The sequence below is a fragment of the Rhynchophorus ferrugineus genome, unplaced genomic scaffold (assembly GCF_030347505.1).
Source record: "Rhynchophorus ferrugineus isolate W39M unplaced genomic scaffold, kcgeb_rfMv2 rfM1, whole genome shotgun sequence".
In the NCBI taxonomy this organism is placed as follows: domain Eukaryota; kingdom Metazoa; phylum Arthropoda; class Insecta; order Coleoptera; family Curculionidae; genus Rhynchophorus; species Rhynchophorus ferrugineus.
The window spans coordinates 80,177,284-80,201,430 of NW_027472580.1; the positions used below are offsets into that span (position 1 = coordinate 80,177,284).

A 24,147-nucleotide genomic window follows, 5' to 3' on the forward strand; every position below is an offset into this window, starting at 1 on the left:
TATAATTCACAAACTAATGATTCGACAGCTGTCAAAATTGTACACTCATCTTTTGAGAGTTAGGTCTAACTAAAAAACATATGGATTTAATTCTAGTAGCGCCATCTATATGGGGACTTTTCAATTGACCTGTTATTTATAATTGTTTTTTAGTTATTATATGCATGAAAATTATGTACATGTTGCCTAAGATAACACCATACAGCTCAACTAGGTTAGCACGCCATCCCATGATTTATTTGCGATTTCCATAAATGAACCCTTTCGAATACTAGCACGTTATGAGTGTATACACATTGTCCCGGGGCCATCCAACGTCCATTCCGGTCCGATTACACGAAAATGCATAACGACCGACGCGTCCTGTTGCTAACCGAATTAATTCATCTTCGACGGAAACAAAACAAAAACAAACGTCGGGCCGTTGTCTATGAGGCCGAAATAGCGAACGGCTAGGCGATCGGGGTCGGTATCCAAGCAGACACGGAATCCACGCGATCTCGCCGAATTGCCCGGCGATGGTTGGTGGCTTTTTGCAACGATCGCTCGGAAATCGGTCTCGGTTCTTGATCTTAGACAAGCCGATTTACGTAACTGATGTGGATGACCGCAAATAGATCACTAGATCGTTGCGCGCGGGGCGGCGATTCGCATCGTGTGCAACAGAAAGAAAGAAAGCTCAAATTAATGATAATCGATTCACTCATTGTCCTTCGATAAATACACTTTTTTTATAGTTCTAACAGAGTGATGATATGCAGGTCATTTGTGAACTCACATCATCACGATGTCGAATGTATTGCCTTATATATATGTATATTTTTAAAATAGGCAGTAAGAGAAAAATAAAATATGTTTTACAAAAAAATTGAACCGACTTCAAAAAATAAATAAGAAACTCATTAAAAATCAAAAAATAATCAAATTTTTTAACACAAAAATAAACGTTTTAAAATAATATGTGTACGTAATAATTGTGGTAATAACTAAATAAAAATAATAAAAAACCTTATTTAAAGTATCTACTACAGGTATTTAATATTCCACTACGAGGGTGGTTCAAATATGATGTAGACGAGAGCTGTCGATGACGAGACACGTATGTTTTGAGGGTCGTGGCTTGAGTATGTAATAGCTGAGTCCCTTACGAACAGTGTGGCATAGTTTTCGTCGGTAGCGCATGTTCCACGCACCTGCTACGACTATGAGTGAACGTCAAGTGCCGACCGCCGTAGCGCAACGTATTGTTATTCGTTTTTTAGTGTGGGAAGGCGCTAAATAAACGGAAATGTCTCTGCGTTTGCTAAATCAATTCGGTAGTAAGTGCTTGAAGCCAAAAGCATTCAAGGATGGCCGCTAAAACCTCGAGAATGAGTCGCATGATCGTCGACCGCGAACCGGCATCACACCAGACATCATTCGCCGCGTAGAACAACTCATTTTAGGGGACCGTAGAATGAATGTTCGAGACATTTCGGCTGAACTCGGCATCAGTATTGGTAGTGTAGAGTTTATCACCCACGAACACCTTCAATATCGCAATAAATCGGCGCGATGGGTTTTTAAACTGTTGAACTTCGAGCAACAATTTACGTGGTTGAAAGTTTGTCGGCGCTTGCTGACGCGATACGAGGCGGAGGGAGGTGGTTTTTTAAGGCGAATCTTGACTACAGACGAGACATGGGTACTATTACTTCCCGAAAGCAAGATGTCGTCTAAACAGTGGAGGAAGAAGGAGGAAGGGGCGCCAGTAACAGCGAAGATAACCAGGTCTGCGGGTAAGGTTCTATGTATGGTGTTCTGGGACCGGCGGCGCGTGCTGTACGTCGATTTCCTGGGCACCTAACATACTGGTAATGCTGCATACTACTCTAACCTTCTGAAAACATACGTAATTACACACGCTTATTGCTTGAAACGGAGGAGCATACCGCGCGTCTAACGCTCGATATAATATCGGAATTAGGGTGGGAGGTACCACATGTTTGGACCACTCAAAGAAGCCCTCCAAGGTCAAGGATTCAACACCGACGACGAGGTAATGGAGTTCGTGCGCACACGGCTGTCCGAGTTGCCCAAGGAATTCTTCGATACCGGCATCAAAAAACCATAAAGATGTACAAAATGCGTAACTAGTGAGTCACTAGTTACCTATAAAAACTGTAACTACTATATAAACTAACTACTAACTACAAAAACTGTAATATAAAAATACCTAGAAAATCTGTAACTTTTTGTAAATTTCTTCAACAGTAAATAAACCTGTCAGAGTATTTGTCTCGATCATATTTGATCCACCCTCGTATATAGACACAATTTAGCTTAATATATACTTATTTATTTTATTTAGTTATTACAATGATTATTATGTATATATTTTATTTTAAAACGTTTTTTTATGTTAAAAATCTAAGTTTGATTATTTTTTAAATTTTAGAGGGTTCCTCCTTATTTATTTTTTTGAAGTCGAATCAATTTTAGTGTTTAGTGTTAGATATTTACCCAATAAATTACGCAGTTATTTTATTAAGTATTAAAATGGGTAGGTCAAGTAAAGGTCAAGTCATTATACAGAAATATTTGATTATTTTAGATAAAAAGATATATGAAAACATTGTAGGTGCTTTTGAAATTTGAGGGTTTCCCTCGATTTCTGCCGCTTCCTCCCATTCGGAAGTGCACTCTTTCGACTAAAAAAGTAATTTTGAAAATCGGTTTATAATTGACGGAGAAATCGGCGAACATCAAAATATATATATACGGTCGAAGATAGAACTTCTTAATTAAGATAGAACTAAATAAGAGATACAATGTTGTCTGAAGCGTCCGAACATGTAACGTAATCAGCCTATAAAATTCGTCTGATTGTCAAATGTGTGAGAGTTTAGGGTTTTAATTTATGGGCTAGTTATATCATATTTCAAAACAACTTGGGCATATTATTGGAAATTAGCCATATCCTATTTTCGAGACAAAACGTTTATAGTTTAAAATAGTTTTATTAGATGTCGTATGGTGGAGCTGGGCTCAACCAGAAAAAGCACCAAGTGAAGTAAAGTCCTTCCAATAAACCAGTCAATGCATGTCATAAATGCCGCCATATGTATTACCAAATTCAATTTGTATTAAAATTAGATGATTCTAATTTTACTAATTGTAACCAATCGGTCTATAAAATTTGGTTAGTATTGGTACTTGTCGGCACTAGGATTTAAGTAGTGTAAATATAACCCACGAAGAGGTGTAATGGAACTTTAATATATTGTTTTTAAAATTATGAATTACAAAAGATATTAAAGTTATAAAATTAAAGAAGATTTATTATTTTAATTTATGTATCTAAGCGAGACGGAAGATTGGGTCACTCTTGGCAAAACAGCAATATGGAATGTAAACATAACAAAAGTTGATGTAAAAAGATAAAAGTTAGAATAATATAGATTTTGTTACTTATAATGTTTTTTTATTAATTCATTGCAGGTATATTATTGTTCATGCTTTGCTTTATTCCTATAGTTGAGTTAGTGTTTTGTTACGAAATATAAATGAAATATTTGAGTTTTATGTAATCTACTTTTTTTTAGAAACAAGCTTGAAAAAATATAGACTCTAAAAGAAGCATTGACTACTACAGCACCTTCAATTTGGGTAAAATCGATGAGACAGACAGAAATAGAAATTGACAGATGGTGGAACCGTTACCAAGCATAGGTTAAAAATTAACAATTTGGTAATTGATTTGAACAATGATTCTCATAGTGAAAGAGAATGAATGAAACATTTTCATCAAACATCAAAATGACTTAACAGGTAAACTCAGCAACGAAGGAAACAAGAACTAATCGTAAACAGGTAAATATGCTCTCTAACAAAAGTAAACCATATTACTTAGATATACATCTGTTAATTATGTCGAATAGGTTTTCATGACATATAAATATATAAAAAAACCGCGTGGAACTCTCTCAGGTGGCATGGAAAAAGATGTCAATGTAAATAAAACAACTCTAACCTACAAATTCTTCGGAAATTTAAAAAGCCTACGAAAGTAAAAAAGTATGCTTAGCTATATTCTTCGATGTAGCACAAGCCTTCCATAAGGTTTGCATGAAGGTCTTGTTCATAAACTACAGAAAATGCTACTAAAACAACACACCGAACTGTTAAAGTCATACATGACAACCAGAATGTTTAAAGTCAAACAAGAAGAAGCATACTTTACAATAAAAGAAGCTAAAGCAGGTGTACCACAAGGAAGTGTACTCGGACCAATGCTTTATCTACTATACACTTGTGATATACTACAAATGGAGAATATTACGATGGTTACATTTGCTGATGATACTGTTATTATAGCTGTCGGAGACAATAGTGAAGAAGCCTCACGAAAATTACAACAGGCAAGTGACAAAATAATTAATTGGACACAAGCTTGGAAAATAAGAATTAATAAAAGTAAGTCTGTACATGTGCAGTTCACCTACAAACAGACAAACAGCACCAATAACATTAAATAATACTATCATTCCATATAGCAACAACGCTAAATATCTCGGAATTAATCTAAATGCATGGAAGGAATGTATAAAGAAGAAAAGAAAAGAACTGGAATTGAAATATAGGAAAATGTACTGGCTAATTGGGAGAAAATCGTAATTATCAGTACATAATAAATTGCTATTATATAAACAAATACTGAAACCTATATGGACATACGGAGTTCAATTATGGGGATGTTCTGCAAAGAGTAACGTAAATAAAGTACACATTTTTCAGAACAAAGTCCTGAGAGGTATTTTGGGCGCAGCCAAATACTCTAGGGCTGATTACCTACATTGAGACCTTCAGATATCCACATTCAGTGAAGAAATCAAGAGAATTGCAAGGGGGCATGAGGAAAGACTCCATTCTCATGAGAATATTGAAATTTCGCAGCTTTTGGATATCACCAGAACAGGACACAAACTCAAAGAATCTAACCATCTGATCCTGTGTAGTGTTGTGTAGTGAGATGCATATAATAAAAAATGCAGCCGTGACATGCATAAACATTATTTCACCAGAGACTGAGTTATATAGACCTAGTTATGTACCTAGATTTAAGTTATCATAAAGACAAATTGTGGGTTAGACGGAAACGCCTAGTAACAATGTGATAATTAAATAATAAAAAATAATTCAAGTTTTTATTTGTAATTTATGACTAAATATGTCTTTATTTGCGAAACAACTAGGGAAGTACAGTTGAAATTTTCAATTCAACGTGTGTGTCTCTCCTATACTTCAAGAGGATGTAGGGAAATATTTCGTTTCGTTAGATTTTTTTGTGTTTGCCATGAATTTTCATCCACTCCTCAAACTCTTTACAGTCAAGTTTTTGTGGTTAGCTGAAGCATTTATTTGTATATTTTGTTCTTGCAGAGCTGGGCAAAATAAATGCTTTACTTTAATTAAAATACTGTCTTACTTTTATTTAAAATACAAATTACAAAATACTTATAAATCGTGTATTTAATATACAAAATACAGTATTTTAGTTACGTTTACGAATGCAAAATTCAATCTGGTTATGTAAATAGTATGGAACTAATCCAGCCCCGCCTATTAGTCAGTAATAGAAGAATTTGCTTTCATGAATACTAGATTTTTTAAATGTACTATCAGACAATTATATCTTGTTGAGACATGAAGAAAATCCGCTAAAGGAAACAATCTTTGTACAGGTCCTGATGGGTAAAAACTTGTGTTATATTGTATAAACACATAATTTACATTTCGATAGCACTCAAGGATGGTAAAAATTTTGTTATTATTTTTGTTTATGAAACTAACCAAATCTAACTTTTTTTAATTGTAAATGTACATATAACAGTAAAATGCCTCAAATTGTAATCCTTCAGGCGATCTAATCTGCTTCGTACAGATATGAAAATAGGTAGAGACGGTCATAGCAGAAGTTGGCCATAGTAAAAATTCTTGCTATTCAATTTTATTCAACATATACCTAGAAGAATATAAGCTCTAACTAGAGCTTATATTCTATAAACTATAAATAAGAAAGAAACTTAAAAGTGATTATACATGCAGAGAGCAACGACAGGTTCATGAAAATGTGTCATAAAAATCCCCAAAATAGCTTAGTTACATCTTTATATAATCGCATAATTTAAAAGTATGGTTCTATTTTAATTTTTCTAGGTTTAAGTAATATTTTAAATTACCAAAATAGTTATGAAATAAAGTTTTCAACGATCCAATAAAGTAACCGTTCATATTCTATTAATGAAGCCACTGAAAAAATATTTACATTTGACCGATTCATTTCTTTCCGAGCTGAAAGAGTTAATTGTTATTTTAATCATATTACTCTCGATTCTTGAATTATTAACTGCAATTTATACATATCGTCAGTGTTTTTCTTTACAATATTCAAACAATTAGTGAGTATTTTACATACACCGGTGATTTATTATCTACTTATTAGTTGTATGTTTTACATTTCTATTTTCGCGGCTCATATTGTATTACTGTTAACATTAAACAGAGATATACATCTCGATGATGTTCTCTTTGCATATATTACATATTATTCATATGTTTTTAGTTCGCTTTAGTCATAATTAAATGAATATTATTATTCAATGAAATGTTAGTGATTTCATATTTTACTAACGAAAGACATGGAATAGCGTTTTTAGAATAGTTGCTTCATTAACAGAAATGCAACAGTGCTTTGATTGTAGTTTCTTGTGGGATAAAAAGTAGCATACGTTTCTTCACAACTATCCCCAGATTTGGCGCATGCACCTCTTAAGCAGGTAAAAATAAGATGATACGGGCATTTCAGAATTAACTGCTGAGAAGTACTGTGGATGCGGATCTCGATACTACTGGCATAGCTAAAAAGGGAAATATTGGGAGGAAATTGGCTACGCAAAAGTCAATAAAAAGCTGAAGCATTCGCTAATTGACACCAATGACACCAATGAACCAAATGACAGTGAGTTTGAGCATAATCTAATCTTTGATCTAATCCAATCAGCTAGTGAAAAAATCTTTCGATTTGTGTTGATGCCTCAAAAGAAGTTTCCAAAGTGATAAAAAATGACATCAATCTAAATAAAGTACCAGGCTATGGCTTAATAATTGGACAAGTGCTGAAAAATCTTAAACCGAGACCTTCGGATTCCAACTGTTATAGAGGATATTAAGAAATTCGCAACAACACATGAGGAAAGACTCTTATCATGTAGACACCAAAGTGTTGCATCTCTTGGACAACACTGAACTAGGACGCAGACTCAAGAGAACCAACAAACCGTGTGATCTTGTGTAGTTATATAGTGAAGTGCGCTAAATGACAAAAATACTTAAAAGTGCTACCTTGTACTATTCTATTTATTAACGTTTATTTTGTTTTATTAAAAACTCAGTAAGGATGCATGGGTCTTCCTAGATAAATTCCTCGTTTCAAGTTATTGCAGAGAAAAAAATGTAACTTAAAAATTATAACTCTCGTAAAAAATTATTAATCCTTACCCGTCCGAAATATCCGCAACAGAAGAAAAAAGCATTGTTGATTTTCTTAATACTCCGATTCAAATGAATCTCTACCACATGAGAAATTTACTGTTAAGGAAATAAACAAACAATACTTAAAGAAATCAACGCTAAAACGGCTCCTGGTTTTGACTTAATTACTGGAAGAATCTCGAAGGAGCTCTCAGAAAAGTGCTTCAAATTCATAACATTCATATTATGCCATGCTAAGACTTAATTACTTTCCTAGTACTTGGAAAGTGGCTCAAATCATTATGATTCTTAAACCTGCGAAACAATCAAAAGACGAAAAGACTAAACTTTTTGAAAAAATATACATTAAGAGACCCAAAATAATCGCAGAAGACAGAAATATTATACCAGACCATCAATTTGCTTTCTGTGATAAACACGGAAAAACATTACAAATACATAGTTTAGTCAACCAAATTAACAAAACCTTAAACGATACAAATATTGGTCCGCTGCATTTCTCCATATATCTTCGACATGGTGTAGTACACTGGACTGTATGTTATATTGAAAAAGCTTTTGCCCTATATGCACTTTCAACTGCTTAAATTATACCTCACAAACAGGCATTTTATTATCAAAAAGGGTGACAAATATACTGACCTACATCCAATATATTCGGGTGATCGGCAGGGCAGTGTTCCTGGCCCATTGTTATATCTATTGTATACAGCTGACCTGCGGACCTCAAGAAACACTACTGTTGGAACATAAGCTTACGATACAGCGGTTTTATTATCACACGAAGATCCAATATCAGCCACAAGAAACCTCCAACTTCATCTTAACAAAGTCAAATTGTGGTTGAAAACGTGGCGTGTCAGAGCAAATGAGACAAAATCTACCCATGTAACCCTTTGTAGTAGAACTTGTCCCTCAGTAACATTGAATAATCATGAACTTCGGCAAGCAGACAACATTAAATGTCTGGGAATGTATTTTGATCGACGTTTGACGTGGAAAAAACATATAGTGACAAAACGCAAGCAGCTTCGGCTTTAACTAAACCAAATGTATTGACTGATAGGGCGTAAATCTAAATCATCATTAGATGACAAGGTTTGGTTGTATAAATCAATACTTAGGCCCATTCGGACTTATGATATTGAACAGTGGGGTACAACTAGAAAATTTAACATAGCTATCCTCCGGATGTTCCAGAATAAAGTGTTGCGAGTCATCGTCGATGCCCCTTATTACGTGTCCAACAAACTGATTCAGTGCGATATCCCCTTAGAACCCATAACGAGTGTGATTCGAAGTGTTAGTGCGAAGTACTCTGTAGAAGACAGTATAGTGCATATGCTCAAACGCAAACTACCATACGAACTGATTTTTAGACACATAGAGTGAGATATAATAACCTCTAGAATAAGTTAGAATAGTCTTTAGAATAAGTTAGGATATATTTTTAAATAAGTTAGAATAGTATCTAGAATAAGATTTAGATTATAAGTTGTACAGCAGATCACTTACTAAAGATAGTTATATTATATAACCGAAATCATATAATAATACCTATTGACCACAGGCAGATTGTTCTACGAGATTAATTTAAAAAAATATAATTCGGCAACGATTAGTAATGATATATTATCAAATTTTAAAAAGACATGTCAAGATTGTTTCGCTGCCAGTGGAATAATGTATTACTTTTGCCAATAAAGTCAGTGTTTGTAACCAATCGGTATTTCCCCCGAGAAGTTTTGTCACGCCGCTCATTCCAACACATCACCATCGCTAGCAGCAACAACAAAGCGCGCCTCGCGTCAGTCCGAAAATATTTTTCCGCTCCGTTTGACCGACAACACCGAAAACCGCGTCGACGATGCTGCCGCCGCCGCCACCGCCTCCGCCGCAACGGCCACCGCCGCCTCTTGCATCGCCTCGGCGGCCCGAAAATACGAAAATATTTAGCAATAAACAAAATGTCCGGACGAAACAACAATCTCCGTCTGGCCGACCGATCGCCGACCTTGATCCCGGTGCGAGAGTCGGGCCGGACGCAGAGCTCGCGGCCTGGGGGGGAGGGCGGCGGCGACGGTCGATGCCGTCGAAAAAAATTGCAGACGGTAAAAAAATTCGGCGGTTGCGTCGCCAGGGCCGTTAGTTTGGACGGACGGATCGTCGTCGCATTCGGAGAGCCGACCGAACAGGAAACGAGTTTCTAATGGTGTTGGCGGGTTTGTTTTTTTCCTTCCCCTCCTCCTCCTCCCGCGGCTCATTCTTCGTCGCGCTTTGTATGGCGAGGGGGGTGGGCGCAGAGGGAGGGAGGAGGGTCCCGCGCGATCGTTGTGGCGACGGCGGATGCGTCCGGCAGGTTGGGAACCGGGACCTTGACCGTGAGCTTTCGAATTTCGGCGATAGAAACCAATTTTTCGTATCGGACGCGCGTCGTTTACCGGACCTACCTTAAGAATATTTTCAGTACAGGGCGATGCGATTGCTACTGCTCCGACAGCTGTTGAAACGATCGCATTCGTTTTAGGAAACAGCATGGCAGCGTCTAGAACAAAACAAATGTTTCAGGCGAATTATCGAGTAGATAAATCGTAGGAAATATATTTTTCTTTGAAAAAAATAGATTAACTGTAGTTTATTCTTGTTTATATATTTATAATAAATTGAGAACTATTTTAAATGTAATTATCTGTAATAGGTTTACTAATCAAAATATTTATATAGCTTTATACAATGTTCTCCAACTTTCTTGCTACTATAGTTAAATTAATAAAACAAATTTAACCACAAATATATTTTTCTATAATTTTATGTTTATTATTCTTTTCTCTTATTACTTTCCATTATTACCTTTCATTCATTGGTAGTGGCTACTTCTGGAGAATCCCAACCGTATTCGGTAAACTTCAGTAGTTTCCGCCTGATTATGCGAGGTTGCCATTTACAAGCAAATCGATAAGTTGAATCCAATGCAAACAGCCATTCTGGATTTGACCCTGGCCTCCTACTTCTGTTTTGTAAGGTTAAGAATTGATGATATTTTATTTGTTCTTGTACTGTGCATATTATGATTATAAATGGTAGGCAACGGATAAATAATAAATAACAGATAAATCAATGATTTGTGAATATTGTGAAAAAAGCTATCAAAATAACACTTTTAATCTATACAGACATTTGAAGACATTCCACCTAGGTGCGTATCCGTTCAACTTATATTTTAATTTTGCAAATTGGATTCAATTCTATATCGAATTCTTTATATTTTAGGCATAGATGACCCTGCAAAAGTAAAAGTACAGATAAATATGACTCATACCTCATCAAAATCATAGCTCGTTGATCATATAACAAATCCGCAACATTCAAATTCAACGAGAAATATTTAAGTTTGGCTCGCTAGTAGATTTTTAAGGTTGTGTATTCCTATCTTGGTAAAAATATTACTACTTTTAAATTTGAGTATATAAGCTACACATATAAAATAAGCCAAAATCTTAGTTTGGGTACCTACCCTACCTTAAATAAAGACAATTGTATGTTAGTCATAATATATGGATATCGATTTGAATTGTATTCATTGCTTTTATTGAATGAATTGAGAAAGGGGTTTGTATGCAGTTTTTGCATATCGAAGAGATTAGATGAAGAACTGTTCTAAGAGAACTATGAATGTATTTTTTACTGCTGTGCAAAATATATTATTGTGTAATTTTAAAGATAAATGGATGTTTGCTTTTTTATATATTGATAAATAAGTTATGTTTGTTATCTTGAATGTTGTTTTATTTTCTTTTTATAGTGGAGGAAAAATATATAAAAACATTTTAATAACTTGGGTTTCAACAGAAATATTAGGTTCTTTGATATTATGTTAACTTGTGAATTCAAGACCATTTATTGTATTTGTACGCAGGCGGGGAATCTCGACAACTAGACTCATGTTCTTTAATTATTTTTATATCCACAATTTTTTTCTATAATTTATAATAATATTCAATATATAATAACACAAATATATACGGTTTTGGATTTGATCAGCCGAAAACTGTCTATAAGATAAATTTGAGGGCTGAAATCAAATCAGCAACCTATTTTTTTTAATTGCTTCTGGTTTTCGAAATATTTAATACATTCTATATTTTACTATTTTTGACTACCAACAACTGGCCGTTGAATATAAATAATAAATGACCAGTGGTTGAACTGCGTCTTTTATAATGCTTGTAATCCATTTCACCCATTAGGGTCCAACAGTAATAAACTCAACATGCCTTCGTTCCAAAATGTTTGTTATCGCTTTTCGATTTTCGTTATATCTTGGTGTGGTTTTGTGGCAAATGCTGCTGCTTCATCAAGCCTTATTATCAACATTTTTTAACACTCTTAAAGAATGGAAAATCGGATCGGAATCGCAAAATATACGCTTCATTCAATCTTTTCTGAGTGAACGATCATTTAGGGTTACAGTAAATGGAGTACCGCAATGGTCAAGCATTAGCCCAACACTATTCCTTCTAGCCTTTAATTCGATCAATATGATGATAGCAAAGCAGATCAAGGTCCGACTTTTTGTGGATGACGTTGTCATCTACCACACTAGCCAAGACCATAAATTAAGTCAAAGACCAGAGCTAAAACAAACGGATTGTCGTTCTCGCACAGTAAATGTGCCAGTGTCAATTTCTGAAGAATGATAAATTGCCTCAAAGCGAGCACCCTGACGATTGGCGGATGTACCATAAGCAATAATCTTGACCATACATATTTGGAACTTATATTAGACTCTCACCTCAGGTGGCTCTCACATATTAATTATGTAAGGAATAAATGTTTGGCACCTATCAGTCTCCTACGCACTTTGATAAGCTTTTGTTGGGGCGCCCATAGGGTCATATTACTAAATATTTATAAAGCATTAACGCTAAGAAAGTTAGAGTATGGCTACCAATGATTCATCTCCGCTGCCCCTCTTACTTAAAAAGACTGAACCCAATCCACAACTAAGCTCTTAGAATCGCCCTGGGGGCCTTACACACTAGTCCAGTAAACAGCAAGGCTGTCTCATTAGAGACATTTTTTCCATCAAGCAACAAACTCAACCTCTCTAGAGTAACACAGGGACTCTTGCCATAAATTCCATGCAGTTTGTAGTCGCTTATCGCTGGCCTCCGTGCCGACTGTAGCTGGTGACTGTCGATCTCTTCATGAGGAGTCTACCAAGGGATAATTCCGACTTTAGCAATATCAGCACCCAATTAAATCATCAAAATCAATCAAAAACTGAGAAATATTCTGAACACCTTTTCATATTCTCGGACGGTTCCAAGAGCAATGATTACGTGAGCGCAGCATTTACACCGGTGATGTCGGAAGAACACTTCAGGCCCCACCGTTTCATCGAGTGTATTGATGGCTGAACTATTTGCCATGTATAGAGCCCTAATCTCAATACAAGATGTGCAAGACAGATGATTAGATATGGCGTCAGATTCAATGAGCTCCTATGAACCTCTAAATTGGAAAGGAGCGGCAAAACTATCACCTTTAGGTGGCTCCCTTCTCACTCTGGAAAATGAAAGAGCGGATTACTTAGCCAAAAAGAGGGACGGACCACTTACTAAAAATTTCCCCTTCTGGAGTAGAGATATGAAGCACCACTTCAAAAAAAACATATGGATTTAATTCTAGTAGCGCCATCTATGTGTCAGGCCGGAAACTTTCATAGGTTAAATAGATAGGTTAAATAAGGCTTTTGCTTATTTTTATTTAGTTATTATAACGATTATTATGTATTAATTATTAAGTTCTAAATTTTTAGTGAGTTTCTTATTAATTTTTTGAAGTTGGTTAAATTTTTTGTTAAAAATATTTTATTATAAGCAGTAAATAAACATTGTGTATATGAAGTTTTAATTTTTCAGTATCCCAGTTCAGAGAGTGCAAACACATTTACTGTATGTTATTGTAATTTCTTGTAAACAACATATTGATGTAGCTGAATTTACATAATAAAAGGAAGTCCTCATATTTCTCGAAAGAACCCGCAGTAAAATCTAACATGCTGTTACAGAGCCGTATTTCTGACGCTGCCCTCGTAAGAGAACATCTCGTTGCCGGATATCATCCTGCTGCTGCAACGTGCACTTTTTACGATCGCTTCGCCTCCTCCTTTCGCTGCATCGAATCTCCCGAGAGTCCCTTGGAAACGGATCCTGGTTTTATGACCGTCACCATCGCCGCCGCCGTCGTCTTTTCTTGTTTTTGCCGCGAAGCTTCCTCCTGGCGGTCCCCGCACCCGTCCGCTAGATTGCCTCCAGTCTGGATGGCTCTGGAATATTCTATAATCCGATAAGTGGAGAGTCGTTTGTCGAGATCGATCCGGACCGGGGACGAAGTGGTTAGAAATGAAGCCGCGGCTCGGGGGAAAGGGGGTGGCGATTTTTCGGTAGGGATTTCCCGATAACACAGTTGGTTTTCCGATTTTTCCAATAGAACGGTTATTATACATGTGTACGCGTTGTGGATGCAGTCGATTTAAATCAATGTAGAATTTGGAAACTTGCTTCTAAAACTGATGAATAGATGTTCATATTATTTTTTGTCCGTAAATTTCGAAAACCAAGTTAATATCATCAAGGTAGATTTAGAAATTTTTAAATATTCTTATACTTTACTTGTTTACTTGTAGCTAGCTGTCAATCCAGACACATCGCAGGACAAAATTGTGAACTGTGTATCTCAGATGATTTGATCCTCTTAGCAAAGTAAAAATTACATTTTAGAGATATTTTTTTCTACCGTCAGATTTTTGATTATATCTGTACCGCCATATGATTTATAATCTGGATGTTTTTTATGACACATTTGTGAAATACATTTCGAAAATCATCATATACCTATTTTGTTTAGTTATACACACCTTTAGTACCCTGGCATGTTGTCGGAAGCCACTGACGGATATTTATACTTTAAGCATTTAACCATTAAGGTAGTTCTGACAACGGTGGTAAGTATATCAAGTATTGTACACATTTGTTTTATTAGTTTAATCAACAAGGGTCGCAAATCAAAGTTATCTTTAGATAACAAGATATTGTTGTATAAATCAATACTTAAGACTATATGAACCTATAGAACCCAACTATGGCGTACTCTTAGCAAATCTAATATAGCCATCATTAAACTGTTCTCAAACAAGTTATTACATGTTGTAGTAGTTGTTTCGTATTACGTTTCTATGAACTGAGGTAGCGTGATATAGAACTTATAACGTCAATCATTAAAAATGCGTCAATGTTAAGTATTTCAAAAGTGTCAATTCACTCTATCAATATTTTTACTAAACAGCTAAATGTGATTTATAACAGGGAAGTGCATAGCTTCTATCTGATTAATGAATGTAATATGTAGGTCAATTGAAAAGTCCCCGACCTACGATAGTAAAATACATTTTTTAGTTTTTTAATCAACATATTTCCCTTCAAGTTTCGGCGATCACCTCTTCATTCGACAAAAATTTCTTCCCAGCGAGCATTCTTTTGAGATCTGAGGACAGGAAATAGTTTCTGGGGGTCAGATCTGGAGAATACGGTGGATGGATGGACTTTTGCCATCGTTCTCACTGACTTGCGACAAGGTGCATTGTCTTGGTGATGCAGCACTATCTTTTTCTTCAAACGCGGTCGTTTTTAGGCGATTTCGTCCTTCAAACGGTCCAATAACGCTATGTAATAGTCGCTGTTGATGGTCCTTCCTTTTTCAAGGTAGTCAATGAAAATTATTCCAGGCCCATCCCAAAATACAGATGCCATAACCTTACCAGCCGACTGTTGCGTTTTCCCACGCTTTGGAGCGGGTTCATCGTGTGTAGTCCACTCGGATGACTGTCGATTGGACTTCGGAGTGAAATAATTGAGCCATGTTTCATCCATTGTCACATATCGACGCAAAAACTCGAGTTTATTACGCTTGATCATCTTCAAACACTGCTCCGAATCATCAACTCGTCAATGTTTTATGGTCAAGAGTGAGCTCGCGCGGCACCCATTTTGCAGAGAGCTTTCTCATACTCAAATATTCACCAATGATAAGATGTACACGTTCATTCAAAATCATTTTGGGGGTTAGGACTAACTAAAAACCATATGGATTTAATTCTAGTAGCGCCATTTATGTGTTAGGCAAGTGACTTTTCAATTGAAATGTTATTAGAGCAAGATTTAGAACAAAATATTTTATGCAGCGGATCGCTATCTTCATATCAACAAACTTCAGACAGATTGTTCAAAAAAACTTCAAAACATCAAAAAACAAAATTTCCACGAACTGAGAATGTGAATATAGATAATACATATTTTTTTATTTCAGCAGGTGAAGATATATGAGAGTGGGTTATTTTTGGTTACAAACATTTTCATTGTTGGGTAGTATAATCTGTTTATAGTTTGGTGGTACTTTTAATTACATTAAAAATATTATCTTAACTAATTAATTAATTGTATTATAAATTACTTATAAAAACTAATTACCCTTAAATTTAATATCTGACCAGGAGGACAGAAAAACTCATATTTCATCTCTCATTTCCCATTTCATCAGATATATTCTTACTGCCTGCTACGATAATGATTTCTGACTTAATGCTCTCTTAGACATTGCATTTTTGGTTAGACATATTTGATCACCAATGTAGTTTCTTAACAAAATAAGGCACGAGAAGATCACATGCCGATTAACTTAAAGTTGTTCATTTATAATACATATGTAGTTGATAAGGAAAATTAAAGACTAAATCAGAAAAAGTAATGAAAGGAAAATAAATGGGGAAAAAGTTTAAAGAAACGATTTTTTTACCGCAACTGTTAAGAGACCGGAACAAATATGTTATTAGTCTGATAGGGCAAAATCCAGACTATTTGGTTGATGGAGTTGTTGTAATGGAAGACAATACCCTTTCTATCAGTTAACTTTGGCTAGTTTTTAATTGTCTGTTTCAGTTATATTAGTTGTTAGCAGTAGGAATTCGAGTAGTAATTTGTCGCCTTTGGAAATAATTAGCAAGAGAAATAATTACTATGAATGGCAATATTGTTGATGTTTCTTCGGGGTTTGTATTTGCCTGATGTGATATCTTAGCATGTCTAAAAAAACTTCATATGAGTTAATTTCTGAAGAAGCGACACTCAGAGTGACTACTCGTATTTAGTATTTTTACTGTATTTTGTATTTTAAGCATTTTGTGCAGCCCAACCAGAGGTTCATCAAATGATGAGTTTGTTCACAGAGTATTCCAGTTTTATTTTTTTAATTCACATATATTATTATCTTCAACTTATTTATTTATTTATCATCGTATATTCCCTATAATTATTATAGTAAATAAAAGGTAATAGTTTTATGGTTGGAACTGTAAATATAAAATATAACTATTTTATAAACCAATATTTTTTATTTATAGTTATTTTGAAGCTAACGCTAAGGTAGCCAAAGTTGGTGATGTGTAGTTATGATCTATGGACAACTTGAAGCATATATAAAAACCACCGAAAGTGATTTCTGATGGCTCTTGGTGGCGGTGTATCTAGTGTGTGGCCTTTGGCTTTTTGCCTTGTATGCATTGCACGTTCATCATAGCGGGAGCTGGAGAAGTGAGTTGCCAATAGTAACAGAGTATTACTTATTTATTTATTCGAGTTTTTAGCTTGATCCTGGCAACGGCTATGAATCTTAGTGGCAGGATCTCATGTGTTACCTGATCTCATCGCACGTCCGTTATTGTTAATGTTAGGGCGTTATATTCGTTTTGTGTGTACATGTCATACTTCATCCTAACATAGTTTATCATTGTTATCATCCCTTTTTTACCATTAATGTCTGTTTTGTAACTATCACCCGGCGGCCTCGACATCAAAATCTCACACTTTTAATTTTGTATAAATTTATTGTGTAAATACCATTTATTTTGATTTCCTTTGTTATTTGTTCAATTTGTTAAATTGTTTCTATTATTTGTCTTATTAAATGTAATTTTTATTTTACGCATTAGGTTAAAAATAACTCATAAAATATTTAACATGGAAGTTTCCAGAATGAAATTGATTAATTTTGACAATATCATTTGCTTAAATCACAATCATCAGAAGCACTACACAATTGTGATAATCGTGAGCTGTTAGTTGCAATAACTCTTCACGGAGAAAATTAATGAGGCTATCTTTATATCTAAAATGTTCCATGACATAACAATACCTAATAATATGCAATAACAAACACATATATTTACAATTCAGATATATTTTTAAACATACCCCAAAATTAATGCATAGTCACGATATATAGTGCACATTACCTTCTTTATATTTAATCAATCTATTAATAGTAAGCGTGCTTTCTGCTAATTTGCACTCAACACCGATCGTCGTCAGTCTCCTCTCTCTCACCAACGTAGCTGATCCGGTTGGCCTTCCGCATAATGAATGAACACGAGGGTAATTCCAGGACGAAGACAAAGACGCCAGAGAACAAAGAGAAAGGCAGCAAGGCAGAGAACGTGTACGGCAACCAGATAGGGGGTGGGTGTATGTGTATGTGCCGAATGGAATTTTCCCTATTGGATTTGGATTTTCTTTATTTTCCTTGCCGGTCCTTCCCGCGCCCTGAATAATGCAACGACGTGTGCCCGTTCCTGATGATTCTCGCCGCTGCATCTGTTAATATTATCGCGCCGTAGATCAAACAGTATCATTTATAATTCAACTTAAGGATACGTATTGAATTTTAAGGCTGCGGACTTTTAAATCAGATGTTAATCTATGTTTTATTTTTACGCTCATTAACATTTACGATCAACTTTCTTTCCTGGTTAGTGTGTTAATTATTGATAGTGTGAACAATAGCAAGTAGTGCTGTATGGAAAAACAGTCAGTTATATTGGCATGACCTTTGATGTTAAACTCAAGTAGAAGCCTCATGTTAAGAAAATATATGAAGAACTCGTGTATACACACAATATATAATACTCTTTTACTTCACCAACAAGTCTTGAAAGCAGTGTGGACTTGTGGTATTCAACTCTGGGGTTGTTCCACCCAAAGCAATAGAAATATTATTCAAACGTTCCAAAATAGCATATTTTACCAGAATATTAAAGATAATAAAACCATTTGATCTAGTTCAGTGAAGTTACTGTAGATGTAAAGCCCATAATATCTATCGTAGAATAAGTACCTTATAATTTAAAAACTGTAGCAATTAAAAGAAATATCTTGTCAGTGTTATTTTACTAGATTTACTAGAATAAATAATAATAAAAGCATCTCTAGATAGCTCATATGAGTAGCCAGGCTCAGAGAGATCGCTTAAAACATTTTTCACAGATTAAATAAAGTTTCAGCTATTTTTGCTATTAGAATTTAACTATACACACAAATAATGAAATTTTTTTTTATTATTTGGAATGTGGTTTTTCTTTGAACTAGCTTAGCAGAAACATATAGATTTTGTGTTTTCTTTTCATCTTCTTTTAGAAATATTGGAATCATTGTCTAACTAGACCAAGTAGTAAAACTTATACTTAGTTTTTAGTCTTTTCGAGTGCATTTAAATATGAATCCTGGTCAAATAATGTTGTAACTTCAGGAGTACTATTTGATATAAATATTTCTAAAATATTATTACTGATATAATGGCCAGGGTTTCAATATTTATTGATAAAATTTTTATAAAATGATACATAATGAAAAGTAAAAATAAAAATTTTCACAGAAATGTATATGTAACACCAATAAATGTAAATCCATGAAAATTAAATTCTTTTTCAAAGACCAAACTCAAATCTACAAGAAATATTGTTTGATTGTTAAACTATGATGTCTTTTACTTAAGCAATTCGACTTAATAGGTCAGAATTATGGACCAATAATTTATTTATAACTTAAGTATTTTACGCACTCGGTATTGTGATGATACTCTTTTTCAAACGAACACTTCAAATCATAGTAGAGTTCTGTTGGACCTTCCTGTTGGAAAATAAGAGCTTCGAATCCATGGAGGAACTGACTTTGAAAGGGATGAATTAAATTTGGAAAAAGGAAAAAGGAATAACCGTTTGCATTTTAGTTCAAATGTCTTACAGTTTTTGATCACAGTTGTATATACTGTTTTGAACTATGCCCTTGCTATTCTCATTACTTAATGATAATATTAATCATTATTCCTGTAATGTTCTTAGTTTTTTCTTTGATTCTCCGCCGTATACAAGCTTGAATGGCGATTTTTTTAACATGGTTTTTCCATAAATAAATGTATAACATCAGACACCAAAAATAATCTTGAGTAAAACTTGTTAGTTCTTAGGAGAATGCATATAATTGTGTCTAAATTTAAAACGATTTTCAAATCATGCTAAACAACCTGTCTACTATAATATTCTACAATGTACACCTCAAGAAATCATATTTACTGATTTTGGGTCGTTCTATTGTATCTAAATATTGTCATTTATTATACATTCTCTATCTATTTGCATCGTTATGGGTTATATAATATATTTTGTTTGATATAGGGATTTAAAAAAAGTGGAATCATTTTTGTCAGCCTGTGATGGCCATGTTGATTTTCATAGTAACTGATGCTAAATCTTTCGTGGATAGTTATGCTATTGAGCAGCAATGGTAAATAATGAAACTGTATTATTAAAATGAACTTATATCATGACCTCGATTTGGATGAATACTCTTTTTTGGGATGAATCGCATTTGGGTAAATGGCCATCTCATAAAGGCTCACCGGGTTCGTCCACAAAAAATTATTATTTGTTGCATATTTAAAGGAGAGGGTCATTAGTCCGAAATTTTTAATTCTATTAATAGCCAGCACTACATAACGATGATAATCAAATTATTTCCAGCTAAATTGAAATACATATACGTGCATGACATTTCGTTCAATCAGAAAGGCACTGCATGTAGTACAAGGGATATCCCAATCGATATTCCGGATGAATGATTTAAGGGTATGATTATATGAGGGTATCGAAGAGTGACATGAATTGGCCAACAATATTTGATGGAACGTATGAAGTACCAACGCCATGCTGACCTAGAACATTATTAACGGATAGCAGCGATTGCTATTCGGGATTTTCAGTTCTCGAGGGTTTTATTTATCGACCTTCATCATCACAGTTCAAACTCTGTGACGCTTTCTTTTATTCATTTTCATTGTCAGTCATCAATTAGTAAAATTTGGTCAGTATATCACTATGAATCTATTCTGTCACTATTGAAGGTAACTTAATGATGTTGGTTGTCTAGGATGTTGGTCAAAATGTTGACACCTGATATTCTAGCACCCAGCGAGGTCCAATTGAGAAATTGCAGGAGCTCAAGCACTTGCTTTGCAGCAAAAGCTTTTGCTTCTCTAACATAATAGGTGTGGAAGGGAGTAAATATTACAATCAAAGCTAAAATCCGTCACTTTCGAACGTTATACAATCCTTCTGCATGGCTCCAACATTGTTATAGTCTGACATCGGTAAGCTTGAATTCTTTTAAACGCGATGCTTAGATATATTCTATATAGAGATATTCTATACGTCTATTTCTGAGAATGTGTTAGAATGAAGTTATTCCTTTTAGATGTGACACTGTAACTTTAACACTGTACAGTTGAAGAACAAATCTAGGGATACAGATTATAATTTTTGAACATGTTTGTTAAACGAAATGTGAATTAATTAATCACATATTTTAGTTAGAAGACGCTATGAAAAGCGATCTGGAAAATAGGAGTCTAAACATTTTAGAGGCCAGAATAGTTGCACCGTACTGCTAACTGAGGCGAGAATTGGTTAAGAATATTCCAAGTTTTGCGGCACCAACATTAGCGTGTTGGTTGAGAAATACACTTTACTACCCGTAAGTACTCTGATATTCTCCTTTCCAATGGCATTCCAATGTCAACATATTTCTCGATATTCGCTGTTCTTCTTTGTTTCTGCACACTCCCTATTTCGAGTGTCTTGTCCTGTCACAAATACACCTGGTTTTAGATCTAACTTACACACACTTACAAGCTCATAAATTACAAGCTCATAAATTATAAATCTAATTGTTCCAAATTAAACTATTTTGCCACTCCACCTCTTTCTTATCGTAGGGGCTTCCTTTCATGGAAGTTCGCTGTGAGATCGCTTACTGTGCGATCTTCCTTAGATCTGACTTCCACTTGGAGTCATCCACCTGCCCTGGGTTATCTTATCCCTAACTACTCCACCCGAATGTCTCATATAATTGGCAATCTTCTTTCCAGAGCTGGCGGGGATCCAATGTTCCTGCTTAGACATGGACTACATCATTTATAAACATATCCTTATGTCAATTTCATAAGAGACAATAAATATATACTAATGGCTCTAAATTTGGCAGTGGGCTTGGCACTGTATTTGTGATGGACAACCGGGCATTCCATTTTCAAGCTTCCTGAACAGGGTTCAATATTGACCGCTGAACTTTTTGCTACACTCAAAGTTTTATCCCATATTACATTGGAATCTATTCAAATAGTGGCTCATCCTTACCCAGCGGGTAGCCGTGCAGGCTAAGAGTTTAGCTCGCTGACAATAACGTACTACGATCGAATTTCACGGGGGCTAAAGGTCGTTTAAAATAAGTAAATTAAACAAGCCTAGATATAGAGCCGCGAAATAACTACAGAGCTACAAAAAAATGGCTGATCTTTTACCTATTCCCGCAATTCCATCGAATGTTTCCACTGTCAATCATCCATATCCTCCATCTAAAAGTTACAATAACTTTATAATGGATCCCTTCTCATATTGGCATACCGGAAAATGAGCGGATAGCGAGGCTAAATCGGCAGCTCTCTCTCCATTACAAATGTTTGTATGCACACTGACCCTGTTCCATTCATTTCGTGTCTCACCAAGAACAAGGTACAGCGTTGTTGGACCCAGGAGATTTAAAACGGAATTTTCTCTTCTATTCACGTTCCTTCGTTCGTTAGCATGAATCTGCTACTATCGTTTCCTGCACTGCTTACTCACTGTGAGTTTTGTTACCCTGCTCTTACCTCACTCTATTACATATTGGGCGGCATTCTACGACTCAACTAGTTTTGGACTATGTATGGGCTTAGATGCTATGCCTTAGATGTCTCCATGAAATCGACTATCTTCATAGAGTCTAGCTTATGCTGACATAAGTGTCGTTTTTAAATTCTGTTTACACTATTTATATTTTTAGTAACCTCTGTTTGTGTTATTTATTTATTTAATTTATTATTTCATTTTCTGTTACTTTGTCTGTCTCCGTGGATTTTATATAAACATTCGTCAAAGCTACAAAAACACTTTTTTGTACAATCATTGTAGAAATTAGTTTAGGCGTCTAATGTATTAGTGTGTTCAGTATATATTTATGTTAAGTTTATTTACATTAGATTTATTTATGAGATCACTGCATATTCGAAACGTTATTTACTACTCATATACACCTATTTAGATAACCTTATTTCTAAACAATCGATCAACTAAAAGTGCAAAAAGTGATGTGTGAAATTAGCATATTTGAGTGTCAAAAACCAGATGTAACACGTTAACATTTGATCCCTTTGAAAGACTGAAAATGATGTAAATTATCCGATACACTTGAGTATTGATAAACAGTGTATTGGCCTCGAAAATCCGTGGAAAAGATTAATTCCAGGGAATATCTGGATGTATATTTTATATCGATACAAGAAAATCATCAATGGATAGATCTTTCCCTGCTAGAAATATTTGATCATAGGGTAGCGGGAAGAACCGTTCAGCCAGCCCACTTTATCGGTACAAGGCACTCAAGGGAGGAGCAATAGAGGATAAAATGCGATGTATCCATCTAATTAAACACAACCTTTATACGGTCCTCACAGTCTTTACAGTTTCTACATAGTTAAACACGTTTAAACTTCGCGCACAGTTGGTGCCACCTTGTTAAAGCGATTGTTGTCACTAGTTATCATTATACCCGTCTTATCTATTGTAATTTAAGTTTAGTGAATAAGGTCATATTAAGTTTGTCAGTTTTTTAAATTTACAATCGGGGAAAAATGCGCACAACAATGATCATTTTAAAACTGAAAATATATTACTTAATGACATCTTCATTTTCAAAAGCAAATGAAATAACATATGATACATCGTACGAAAAAAACAGAATATTTTAAAGTAAATAAAACGTTGTGTTGTTCTTTCAGGACCGTCCCGGTAATCGAACAACGCAATATCGTAAAAAAACCCGAACTGGTGCAGCCCGGAAAATCGACTAAAAAACAACAAAAAAATCGGAACCCGGAGCGAAATGGAGAAGAAACGAAACGAAAAAAAATCCACCTCCCCAGTTCGACGTCGACGGCCGAGAACCCGCTCCCCGCCGTCGCCGCCGCCACCGCACCACCCCCGTCTCTCGCCATCAGCGCGAGCGTGATCCGACGTTGCAATTTCCCGAAGGCCCCGCTGCAATCCCATAAAACGAACGGCTCGGCTGCCGGCTTATCCCGCTTTTTGCCGTGCAATTCCCGAAATGGCTCCGGGCGGGACGTAGCGCCGGC

The 24,147-nt window shown here is 35.2% G+C and overlaps 1 long non-coding RNA gene across 1 annotated transcript in view; it reads right to left on the minus strand.

Moving 5' to 3' along the window:
- LOC143190964 (uncharacterized) overlaps nt 1–24,147 on the minus strand; it is a 257,772-nt gene that overhangs the window by 91,448 nt on the left and 142,177 nt on the right. Inside the window, exon 2 of the long non-coding RNA XR_013004362.1 lies at nt 9,984–10,078. This is a non-coding gene — a long non-coding RNA (uncharacterized LOC143190964). The remainder of the gene's footprint in view (nt 1–9,983; nt 10,079–24,147) is intronic.